Consider the following 12627-nt stretch of genomic DNA (forward strand, 5'->3'; position numbering starts at 1 on the left):
TTGGCAGCAAAAGGCAAAACAGCTCCTTCCCCAAGGCTGTAGCTACCTTATTAGTTCATGTCATATGTAAAAATCAGGCCTTGCTTTTTACAGAGCGTTCTCCTGCTGAGAAAGACAGGCAGGTTTGCCTTGCTAATAGGCTTCATATTAAAGGATAAACAAGTCTCAGGCATCCTTTATTTAAAGGAACTTGCTTTGTAATGACTGCTCTCAACCAGTGTGTCTCATAATAAATAAATGAATGAAAAGGTTTTAAATTTATGTAAGTTCTAAGGATCTAATAAAGTGTCTTAGGATACGTAAATACAAGTTGTAATGGTGTAAGAAAGTAGTTTGAGGTTATAAAAAATGTTTCAGATTTCTTTCTCCCTTCAATGTTCTTGTTATACTAAGAATTCAAAGGCTTAGAGTTTTAGCTGTGCAGTGGTGGTGCTCGCCTTTAATCCCAGCACTTGGGAGGCAGAGGCAGACAGATTTCTGAGTTCGAGACCAGCCTGGTCTATAGAGTGAGTTCCAGGACAGCCAGGGCTACACAGAGAAACCCTGTCTCGAAAAACGAGGGGGAAAAAAAAAAAGAAAAGAAAAGAAAAAAAGACTCCGAGTTTTAACATGAATGGAGTTAATAAACTATTAATCTAGCCCTGTTAAATCACGGACTACCCTATAGTCACAAGCACAAAATTTCAAATATCTTGGTTATCATCTAAGTATAAACTTAATGGCGTGTTTCACTGGGCTAGAAAGATGCCTGCCCAGTCTATATATCCAGCTTTCTGAACAGAAAAAAAAAAAAAAAAAAAAAAAAAGTCATGCTTTTTAACCCACAGCCATAACTTTTGCTGTGACTTGAAGGTGTGAGCCTACTCCAGCTCGTTTACAGACATCTCTTAGCTGCTCTTTCTACAATGTGGATTTCAGTACAGATTACAAACATTGGTAATGATACTATAACTAAAACTTTTATTGATTTTTTTTTTTTTTTTTGAAACTGAAAAATGTATGTCAGCCTCAGAGAGTTCAGGGAGTCCTAACCCTCCCTACCTGTCTGTTCCTGGGGGTGGGGTCTTGGGCCTCCTCTTCTTCCCCATCTACCAGGACTATGGGCCTGGAAGCTCCCAAAGTAAGACTTTCCTTTAAGTTCCTAAACTTTAACTTCTGTCTCTAGTCTGTATCTATCCCAAAAGGATTTCACTTGGAGCCATGACAGGAATCCAACAGGAATCAGCTGCAGACTAAAAACTACAAGTGGCTGGGGATCCTGGACCTTCTGAAGGCTGATGGGAAGCTGTCCAGATGATGTCATTGTTCTCTGTCTTTTCAGCTGGGTCAATGAAACAGATGATTCTTTTTTTTTTTTTTTTTTTTTTTTTCCCACCCCCACTCCCCTGCCCACCCACTCCCCCTTTTTGGCCCTGGTATTCCCCTGTACTGGGGCATATAAAGTTTGCAAGTCCAATGGGCCTCTCTTTCCAGTGATGGCCGACTAGGCCATCTTTTGATATATATGCAGCTAGAGTCAAGAGCTCCGGGGTACTGGTTAGCTCATAATGTTGAAACAGATGATTCTTATGAATGACCCATTGCCTGAATACCTTCCTGGCCTTTGACTAGCATTCCAGCCTTCTGGGCCCCGACAACAATGCTCTAACTTTAGCAGGAAGTAGTTACAGAAAAGAGTATGTTGCCCTGTATCCTCAGCAAAAAAAGCTAGAATGTTAAGTTCAAAGGAAACTTCTTAGAAAGGGGTGCAAAATGGCACCTATACTGCCTATTTGTACATAGGAGGAATCATGTCTGCCTCCAGGCTCACTATCAGAAAAAATATTGCAGAAAAGGGGACTCAGATGAAATAAAGGACTGACCCCATTCTCACTTTCTGGCTTCACCTGGATAGTGACTCTGATGTCAGCCATTGCAGGGCCATCGACTCTTCTGGTTTTGCTAATTGCTAATGTCCCTTGCATCATCATGCCTTAACTAGATAAATACATTTCCACCTGAGTACCATTAGGCTAATGGTGATTAGCTCCGGATGTAAACGGATTCCCACCACAGAGTCAAGGATTTGACCCAGGATACAGCTCACGGGAGGAAGGTGAGGGGTGACGTCATGTTTAAAGTTGAAATTACTGTGCTTAAGAGATCTATAAAACAAAAATGCCTCTAACCTGTAAACTTGCCCAAGGACAGATAACTTCCTCTAATGCTGGGGACTATTGTTCTTATAACAGGCCCTGGGCTTTTGTAAAGAAGCTTGGTGGCTCCAACTGCACAGGATGTGCTGGAAGTATGCTAGGATGTCTGCTTACCCCTAACGGGACGAAGGTGGGAAGTACATAGTCTTGTAGGTTTGCTTTTATAAGATCCTGTCTAATGTAATTCAGTGACATTCTCTGGGGATCCTGGGAATAGGCCTGGCCAGTGTTTAATAAAACTTGCTTCAAATTTGGCTCAAAAGTTGTGGTAATGGTCATATTCTCGCCAGTTGGGATTAACAAATCCTCTCCAGTGAGGCGGCTTCGGAAGCCCGCAGGCTTATGAAGTGGATAGCCCTGGTGTTGTCCGTATTTTGTTGCTAATTCTGATTCACCTAGAGGGGCTGCCAGAGAAAGGAGTGAATCATGGACTCAGGTGACTTCCTGTGAACCTTCCCCTAATGAATAAAAATTTCAGGAGACCAATCACTGGGCGGGGCTGGTAGGCGGGACTTCCAGAAACAGAGGGAGGAAGAGGAGAGGCAGAAATAAGTGTCTTGCTTTTGGACCAGGACAGCTTGGAGGACAATGTGTAGTTAACAAGTGGTCACCAGTTTAGGTGGCAAATCGGGGGATTTATATTTCATATAGCTTACAGGATCAGGGTGCTAGTTGTTGCACCCAGCCCATCGATTGAGTTACCTGTGGATTCAGAACTAAGTTTCTGTGGTGTTTTCCTTCGCGCGGCAACTCAACTGAGTTCCAGAGAGAAAAGTAGGGCGGCAAAGCGTGGGTTTGCAAGAAGTGCATCCCAAAAGGCTGTGGGAATTTGGAAGCACGGAGCTGGCATCTTAAGCAGTGGGAACTTAGCCAGATGGGTGGAGAGATTTTGGAGCTCCAGGTCAGAGAGTTGGCCAAAGATGAGAGCAGGCTGGTCAGGCACTGCCGGCGGCGTTTTTTTTAAGTATTTCCCCGCTACAGGTTTCCTCTTGAGCTGTGTTAAGATAGGAAGATGGCACTGATAGAGTTCCAAATTTCAAGGCCAACGGGTAGTGCTGACAGGCTGGCATGTGTGAACCCAGTGAAGGTGCCTGAAGTTCAGTGGTCACAGAGGCCATCGCCAATCTCCAGTCCTCTCACCTATGGGTATGAACACAGAGGCTAGAGAAGCCTTGTCTTAGGAGCATAGCAGTGTGATCCTTGAATCAATCTTTCTTTCTTTCTTTTTTCCTCTCTCTCTCTCTCTCTTTCTTTTTTTTTGGTTTTTCGAGACAGGGTTTCTCTGTATAGCCCTGGCTGTCCTGGAACTCACTCTGTAGACCAGGCTGGCCTCGAACTCAGAGATCCACCTGCCTCTGCCTCCCAAGTGCTGGAATTAAAGGTGTGAGCCACCACCGCCCAGCGCTAGAATCCATTTCTGTAAGACCCCAACCCTTGGTCAGTGTACTTACTTTGAGACGCCCACGAGTGAGACGCAGATCAATGCAAAAGCAAGAGGCTGATTTTCTTGAGCATTGGGGCAGCCCTCAATCAGTCCCTCAAGGCGAGTGACGAAAAGGCGGCCCTGAATGGCTATTACAAGCAGTTTTTATACTTTTTAGGGGCACAGGTTACATCTGCAAGGTTACAGTTCAAACTTATCGGCTAAGCATAGAGACCTTTAAATCTATTGGCTAGCAAGCATGACACATATTTGAACTCTACCCGGGACTTTGCAGAGGGTCAGGTGATTATCAATCAGTACATTCTGAGAATTTTTAACTCAAGAATATTCTTGAGTATATATATATATATATATATATATATATTTGTGAATATTCTTGTGGGTGGAGAATGGAACCAGGCCCAGCTTTGAACCCAGGCGGGAGGGGAAAGCTGTAAGGAGAGTGTGGGACTGCTGGGAAAAGCCCTTAGGGTCCCTCATTTCCAAAGCTCTATGTTTTGTTTCATTTCATTGGGTAGTCGCTTTGTGTGATAAAGGTTCTCACTTTTGGTTGGTTAATTAACACATCAATGGCATCTTCTTGTAACACATCAGGGCCTGTCTTGGGTTTGGCTCTTATCTGACCTACTATGTGCCTGGTCTATGAACATATCAGAGCCTGCTTCAGAGGTCTAGTTCTTATCAACGATGTCTGGTCCGAAGCTCCTTTCTCACAGGCATTATATCATCCCAAGTCATGCAAACTGATTTCACTTACATTTCTAACAGCAGGTACGGGGTCCTTAGAGATATATAAGCTATCCTGTCAGAAACAATGAGCCTAAGATGTTGGGGTAAAAATATTTACCAGACTAGATAGCTTAGTCAGTCCATAAACTGTGCAACCATGCTTACTGTGCCAGCATGAGACTCTGATTTCAGTCCCTAGAACTCTCACTAAAAGCAGAGCTGATGCTACATGCTTGTAATTCAGGGGAAATCTTGGACTTGCTGGCCAGCAAGGAAAGTCAAATCTATGAGCTCCAAGCTCCAATGAGAGGCCAGATCTCAAAATACAAAGCAAAATATTGCCTGAAGAATAACACCTATAGTTGACCTCTGGCTTCCACATATACATATTATATAAACTGACAACATGACCACTCCATGGTATGATTCAGGAAAAGGTTTTATAGTGGACCTAAGAGAGAGAACATTGAGAGAACAGCCAGAGGCATCTGGAAGAGTCCAGAGCAGAGAGAGAAAGAAGTAGACTGAACGAGGGCAGCAGATTGGATCTGGCAAGGGTTATCTGTGAGAGGAGAGAGCAGCAGGGAGAGAGAGAATAAAGAGAGCATAGTGAGAAACGCAAGAGCTGAGCAGAAATAGGAAGAGAAAACCATAGGGAGGGGAAAGGTAGAGGCAGAAAGAGGAGGGAGACCTAGAGAGTATTACAGCCTGTGTTTGCTACCTTGTGGGGTTTTCTTTCTTCCTCTTCTTCACCGTTTTTTTTCTCCACCCTTTTAAACCTCTAATACTAGATAAGAGAGAAAAAAAGATAGAGGTGTGGGGGTTGATGTTATCATTAGATGATTACTCATTAGGCTACTTCCTGCTGACTGGGGGCGTTGAGTTCCTTGGGGCAAGTTTGATCTTCACCATCAGGATATCTATTTTCTTCTTCTTGTTGTTTCCGTTTTTTGCACACAACTACTTAACAAACTGCAACCAACACCCCCCCCCTCAGCATTTATATATCCTCTGAAAAGTCCCCAGAATTCCAAACAGAAACTATCTGCCGCTGGCAAAACCATGCCTCTGCTAGAGCATGAGGCAAATCATAGTCAGCTGCTGGGAGCAATCTGAAGCAGCCCCACATCCCGCACCTGGGGATAAAAGGAAAACATATTTTTATAATATTTCTCTGTTTTTTTTTCCAAGAAACCAAAATTCTCACTATAGAGTATAGCCAAAATATCCAAACTTTAGGGCAGGAGGAGGAGAGTTTTGAAATGTGTAGCAGGTATTTGTGTTACTGAGGGAGCCTGGAGGCCAGCATGCGATTTGGTATGCTAACAAGCACCGCTGATATCCATGTATGCTTTCTGCCTTTTGGATTTGGGGAAATGGAGTTTCCTTTAGACCTGACACATATATGCATACACACACACACACACACACACACACACACACACACACACACACACAAAACACTGTGAACAGGAACACAAAGGGTATTGCTCTGTACAGTGTATATAATGATCAACAGTCATACTGCCATTTTTGAATGAGTTTACTAGGTCGAGAATAAGGCAATGTAAGAGGGTAAATAACAAGAGCTAGGGAGATAGGCAGGTTGAAAGAATAACATCCAGTGTGGTGTTGAAAACAAGGGACAGAAATCAACCGAAGAGGTATCATTGAGACAGCCCGCTGGATTTCACAACCGAGAATCCCCAAGCAGAGCAGAGTGTCCCCTCAGGGAAGCTTCCAAGTAAAAGAACAAACAGCACCAGACAGAGATCATATCAAAGGGTGTGCCCAAAATACACAGAAGAAGCTGGCTGGGGAGGTTGAGTCAGTCAGCTGGAGTTTCTAATTGAGCCCTCTACTCCATGGCTGAGCCTCCCAGAGGAGACCTTCTACCTCACCCCCTTGCAGGCACTGTTGTATTTGGGATAAACAATAGTAACCACTGTTAGAAATAGTTTACTTTTTTTCATCTGTTCTCAAGGACACGATGTTTTTCATTTATGGCTGTTTTGCTCTTTCTGGGGTTGGCCAGCCCATTCTCAGGCCAGTGGCCTTGGAGGACACTTTTAGTCAAACTTGCTTAAAAGTCTGGAATGGAGCTGGGCAGTGGTGGTTGGTGTGTCTTTGATCTCCACATTGATGAGGCAGAGGCAGATCTCTGTGAGTTTGAAGCCAGCCTGGTTTACAGAGGGAGTTCCAGGACAGCCAGGGCTACGCAGAGAAACCCTGTCTTGAAAAACAAACAACAAACAAAAAAGTTTGTAATGGTGAGTGTCAGTGTCTTAGTGACTTCAAACAGCATATGACAACGACCATAGCCACCTTCTTGTCCATCAGTGCTGAGGATCCCACCTCTGGTCCTCGCTTGTGAGGCTGTAGCCACTGAACCGTCTCACTAGCTCTATGAACTTTTGATATTTGACACAACTCCTTAAAAGTGAATTAGAAGGGTTTAACCCATCCCCCAATATCCTCATATTCAAAGGCTTTCCCCGGTGCTCTGACCTAACACACCTAGGCAAACCAGTATCCTCAGGACAAGTCCTACAGTCATCTATGTGACATAGGGGTTGATTCCCAACTGCTGTCTAGGGGGTAGACTGATGATAAATGTGGATGTCATCCCTGCCCTTTGACCTTTATCATGGGCTAAGGCCCAGGAAATAGAAAAGCAAACAAACCCTACTGTCAGGACAGATAGAATCATTGCCACCCAATAGAGATGAGGAATCTGGAGGATGCTCTGATCACGTGCTGTCAGGGGAAGCCTCCCAAAGAAGGTAACTCTTAAAAGCAGTTATCTGTGGGCTGTGCAGACAGTAACTCGAGGGTGTGGCAGTGCACCAAGGGACCTGGGAAGAAGGCCAGGTAGGGAGCGGGAGGGACTGACTGTGCTAATTGCTGTGCCTGACTTTAGAGCTTTGCACTCAGTAAACATTCCCCAGCACCGTGTGGTGTTCCCTGCACACAGCAGAAACATGCTTGAACATGCGCACTCCTGGGGGAGGGTGCCTCCAGATCTCTTGGGAGTTCATTTGATATATGTTTGGCCAGAATGTGGAGGGGCTGTGGCTCTCATCATTCAGCAGTGTTGTTGGGAGGGAAGCCTGGGGGTGGGGGAGGTGGGTGTCAGACCCTCTCCAATGGCCAGACTTTAAGCTATGGTAGAAAATGATTGTGTTTGGCTGGGATGTAGCTCAGGGTGTACATGAATCCCTGTATTCAGTCCAGCACTGTAGTGAAGCATGCCTGTAATCCAGTTCCCACCACAGCCCCAAACCATGTTAGAAAGCATACCCGGGCAGGAAGCTCACTTGGTTTTGATTCTAATTCAGGAAGAGGTGGTGTCTTTTCCTATCTATATAGGGGCTGATCCTGCAGCCTTTAAGATTGGCTAGCTTTAAAAGAATCAGCACAAAGGATTTGAAGGAAATGGGAAGGCCATTCAATCCCAGGAATACAGCAGGCCTAAAGTAATTTTTACAAGGTGGGAGAGATTTATGGAATGTTGGCCCTCTCTAAATTCTCAGCCAGCAGGGGAAGGGGCTTCGCTTCCTTTCCATGTCTGTTTGTTTTTTTGTTTTTGTTTTTTTTTCTAGATTTATTATTATAACTAGTTACAATGCAGCTGTCTTCAGATGCACCAGAAGAGGGCATCAGATCTCATTCCAGGTGGTTGTGAGCCACCATGTGGTGCCGGGATTTGAACTCAGGACCTTCAGAAGAGCAGTCAGTGCTCTTACCCACTGAGCCATCTCACCAGCCCCCATGTCTGTTTTTTTACGGTCCCTTATTTTCTATCTCACCTCGGCACCTGTGGGATATGGCTGGGGATCGATTTGAAAATCTAAGGATTCCATCTACAGCTTCTAAACATTCTTCAGTAGACCCAGAGCAACCGAGTAGCAAAGAGACTTTATCGTTGGTAGATAAACTCCTGAACCAACTTTTCCACCCTTAGGATGTTAGGCTAGTAAAGGGAGGGATGCCTGCATCTTTCTGGAATTGGCTGGAAATTTTCCTGGCTTTCAGAGCATTCGTTTCTTGTTGTCATGGAAATTGTTGACTAGTGTGGCTTTAAAGATATGTTGATTGCATATAAATAAGTTAGAAGTTCTATGAGGTCACCCTGCCAGCCTTCTTAGAGCAAAACTAGTTTCAGTCTACTTGAAGAGGGAGGGACTTCGGCTCATGTGCACCCTGTTCTCGATGATATACAAGATCAAGGCTGGTTAGTGTCTGCGGGATGGGTCTCTGAACATGTCTGTGGAGGTATTATCTTAACGAGGTGGGAAGATCTGTCTTCTGTGCATGATAATATTTCTTGGTTGAATCTTAGACTTTAGACATGGACAAATAAGATTCATTGCTCTTTATTCTGACTGACTCGAAGCTTTGAGTTCCTTCCACTCTGATTTCTCCATCTTTATCACAAACTGTGAAACAAAATAAACCCTTTGTTTCTTAAATTGCTTTTGTTGGGGTATTTTATCACAGCCTCAGTAAGACATTTTTGTGGGAAAACCAGGATGTCTTAATTAGGGTTTTATTGCTATGAAGAGATACCATGGACCAAGGTATCTCTTATAAAAGAAAATATTTAATTAGGGCTGGCTTACAGTTTCAGATGGTGGGAAACATGGCAGTGTCCAGGCAGACATGATGCTGGTGAGATGCCAAACTTCATTTTAGAGAACCTGACCTAAGTTTGAACTCAGGTAGACTAACAGGCTGGTATCTAGCATTAGTTTCCAAGTTGCTCTCCAACAAAACCTGAGCCTAGCTCCAGTCTCTAGGCTAATACCCAACAAGACTAGTGTCTCCAGGTTACACCCTCCACAAGACCAGGGTCTCCTGGTTATTCCTCCAACAAACCTGCACCCCAGGTTACAAGCCCAGCCCTTGCCTAACGTCCACCAATGCAGAGGGGAGGAGAAGTTAAGTTTATGATATGACTCCCAGCACCAGCCAATTATGTTAAAGGCCACAGGAGCTTTCCAATTAGATGCTTGCATACGTACTCCCTACTTGCTGCTTACTATAAAGCCTTGCCTTGATAGACATTTGGGGCTCCACCACCACCAAAACTGTCCTGCGTGATGGCGATGTGTTTGGGGGAAGCGAGATAGCTTGAATAGAATAAAGACCCTGCTGTGAGTTGCATCAGATTGGCCCCTGTGTGTGTGTTTTGGGGATCACTAACATTTCCCTGGCACAACACTGGAAGAGTCCAGAGGCACATCTGATCCAAAGGCAGCCAGGGAGGAGACTGCTCTTCTGTAGGTAACCAGGAAGAGGTTTTTTTCCCCCCCTTTGGGCAGGACTTGGGCATAGGCTCTCAAAGCCCATCCCCACAGTGATGAACTTCCTTCAACAAAGACACATCTATTCCAACAAGGTCACATTTGTTAATAGTGCCACTTTCCCATGGGCCAAGCATATTCAAACCACCACACAGGGTTAATTCCTTTTCTCAGCAAAGCTTTGATCTGGATAGTGGAGACACCTCGGAGGACAGAAACAGGATGCTTACAGGAAAAGACCTGGGAAACTGAGGTAACAGAGGCTATTAATCCACTGAGTGACAATACCATTACTACAATTTCTGAGCCAAACCTGAAGCAACATTATTAAATATTGGCTAGGTACAAACCCAGGATTCCCAGGAAATGGCACTAATTACATTAGTCAGAGGCTTATAAAGGCAAAACCCACAAGACTATGTGTGTACTTCCTGCCTACATTTGATTAAGCACATCCTGTGGAGTTGAGGAAAGTTCCCAGAATTTCCCCAGAACCTTAACCTATACCCAAGACACCTATATCCCTGAAAATAGAGCCAACCAATCGAGGTAGAGAAAGGTAAAGTTGACTTACTCCTTCCTGGAATTCCCCTAACAGGCTTTAAAAGTGAGCCTGTAAGCTCACTCAGCATCTCCATTTTGGTGGATGGAGATCTCTGAGTGCTGGTGATTTCTACAGAATAAAAAGCTCTATGTCGAATCACGTACACTTCCATTAGTGTAAGATAACAAGCCACATATTTTTTGCTGATTAACAACTCTTGGTTCAAGCTTGACTCACGCTTGGTTCAGGACAGGTGGCAGTGCAGCTCCCCGCAGCTCCTGATTGGCTGCCCTCAAGGGGTGGTTTTTCCTGGAATTTGACTTGTTTTGGACTTGTCCAGTAGTAGGAGGCCTAGTTCTTAAACTATTAGTTTGGAGCCTGCCTGGCTGGCTTAGTCCCTCCATCGGCTCTCTCAGAACTTATGTTTTGAGCAAGTCTGGCTTATAGGTTAGAGACATTATTGCTTTATAGATCTCTTAAGCACGATAGTTCAACCTTGAAACATAACTTTAGGCATCACAAAGCCTGGGGCATACACTCTCATCTCCAGCTTCCTTTGATGTAAATGTGTCTTTTATTTCCTTTGATGCAGGGATGAGAGCTATATCCACATCTATGATTTGGGCTGAGCCCAGAGCATTTCTTTCACTGTTCTAACCAACCCTAGGCCTAGGCTTGGAAGCTTCTAGCCTCTGAACAATCTAACCTTCCAAACTGACAGATTCAATCTGGCTTTTCTCAGCTTTTGCCTGAATTGCTCTGCTTGGCCTCAAACTAACTTTGGTAGTATGTTCTAATATTCTGGCTCCTTCTCATTCTCTGGCTCCTTCTCCCTTCACCTGTGTCTAGCTTGTTCTCTCTGTAACCTGTCTGTTAAAACTGCTATATACACATCACCACCACCCTTTTTCTCTCTTGCTCCTCTCCAGTACCCTCTCTCTCCTATGCCATTCTTGTGTGAGTTGGGCATATACTATCTCTGACTCATCACATCAGATCTTTGAATGGTGACTTTGCCCCTCAAGTAGATGTCACTTTCAAATATGGCTGCTTCCTTCTTACAAACTAACCTTACTTTGTTAGGGATTAAAGGTGTGTGTACTAAGGGTGTGTCTGCATTCTATCCAGGTCTTACCTGGAGAGACGCACGAGCGTGCAGACGTTGGTTTTCTTTTCACCACGTGGATCCCAGATTGCACTCAGGTCTTTGGATGTGACTCCTTGCCAGAACACATGTTGCTGGATTAAAATTCCTCTACACCATGATACCAAGTACGGCAGGCACCTGGAGAGGATCCTGCTGGAGCTCATGGTCTGTTCTCAATTGTGTCTGATCCCATCTTTTCTCCACTTGTGACCTTTTGACCTCTCTCAACATCTAGACAGGCTGCGGTGGCCTGAGACCTAATTCCCTCCAGACACCCCATGACACTATTGTAATGAGTGTTGGAGAAACTGAATTGTTTAACATCTTCGGGGCCGGTGAAGCAGCTCAGCTGACAGATTAGCTAGCATTATGAAGTCCTGGGCTTCCATCCCCAACAGAATGAACATGGTGTGGTACTGTACGCCTGTCATCCCAACACTCTGGGCAGAAGCAGTCATATCGGAAGTTCAAGGTCTTTCTTGGTTACACAATGTGTTGGAGGCACAGCCTAAATCTATGAGATTCTACGTCAGAGAACGCAATCACACAACAAGCAGTCGATGAGTAAGACAAACGTTCTATTAAACAAACAGCATTCTCAATCAAAGTGGGTTTAGCATGCTCGGCCCTACCATATGTCCAGATGGTTGGGGTCACGGGGTGTGCAAATAATGAGGAAAGGACCACTGAAGTCAGAAATAAACCAAAAGCAACTTATTCACTTGGTGTAGGGGAGGGTGCTTCTAACCAGTTAGGATCGCAGTCAGTCTAGGGAGCTGACCTGACCTTGAAGGGGAGGGGAGCAGTTTCCTTTGGAAGCACAAACCCAAGAGCGGTTGTTCAGGGGAGGAATTTGTAAATTGAGGGTTAATTCTCCAGCCCAGGGTGTGGTGGATAGCAGGATCAGGGCAGCAGCAATCTTATCTTAACCTTTATGGGGCTCAACAAAGGCCAGGTGGTTTCACTGCAACCGACAATGGGGAACTTGAGGACCTGCAGAAAGATGGGGGTTCGCATGGGCTGGAGAGATGGCTCGGCGGTTAAGAGCACTGACTGCTCTTCCAGAGGTCCTGAGTTCAATTCTCATGGTGGCTCACAACCCTATGTAATGGGATCTGATGCCCTCTTCTGCTGTGTCTGAAGACAGCTACAGTGATAGGGTCAGCACAGCAATGCCTAGAATTACTGTGGGCTCTTCACAGACTATGCCTGTGGCTAGAGAAAAGGACATGTCATTCAGAAAATACCTTCAGTGACTCAGA

The sequence above is a fragment of the Mus musculus genome, chromosome 13 (genome assembly GCF_000001635.26).
Source record: "Mus musculus strain C57BL/6J chromosome 13, GRCm38.p6 C57BL/6J".
Lineage (NCBI taxonomy): Eukaryota > Metazoa > Chordata > Mammalia > Rodentia > Muridae > Mus > Mus musculus.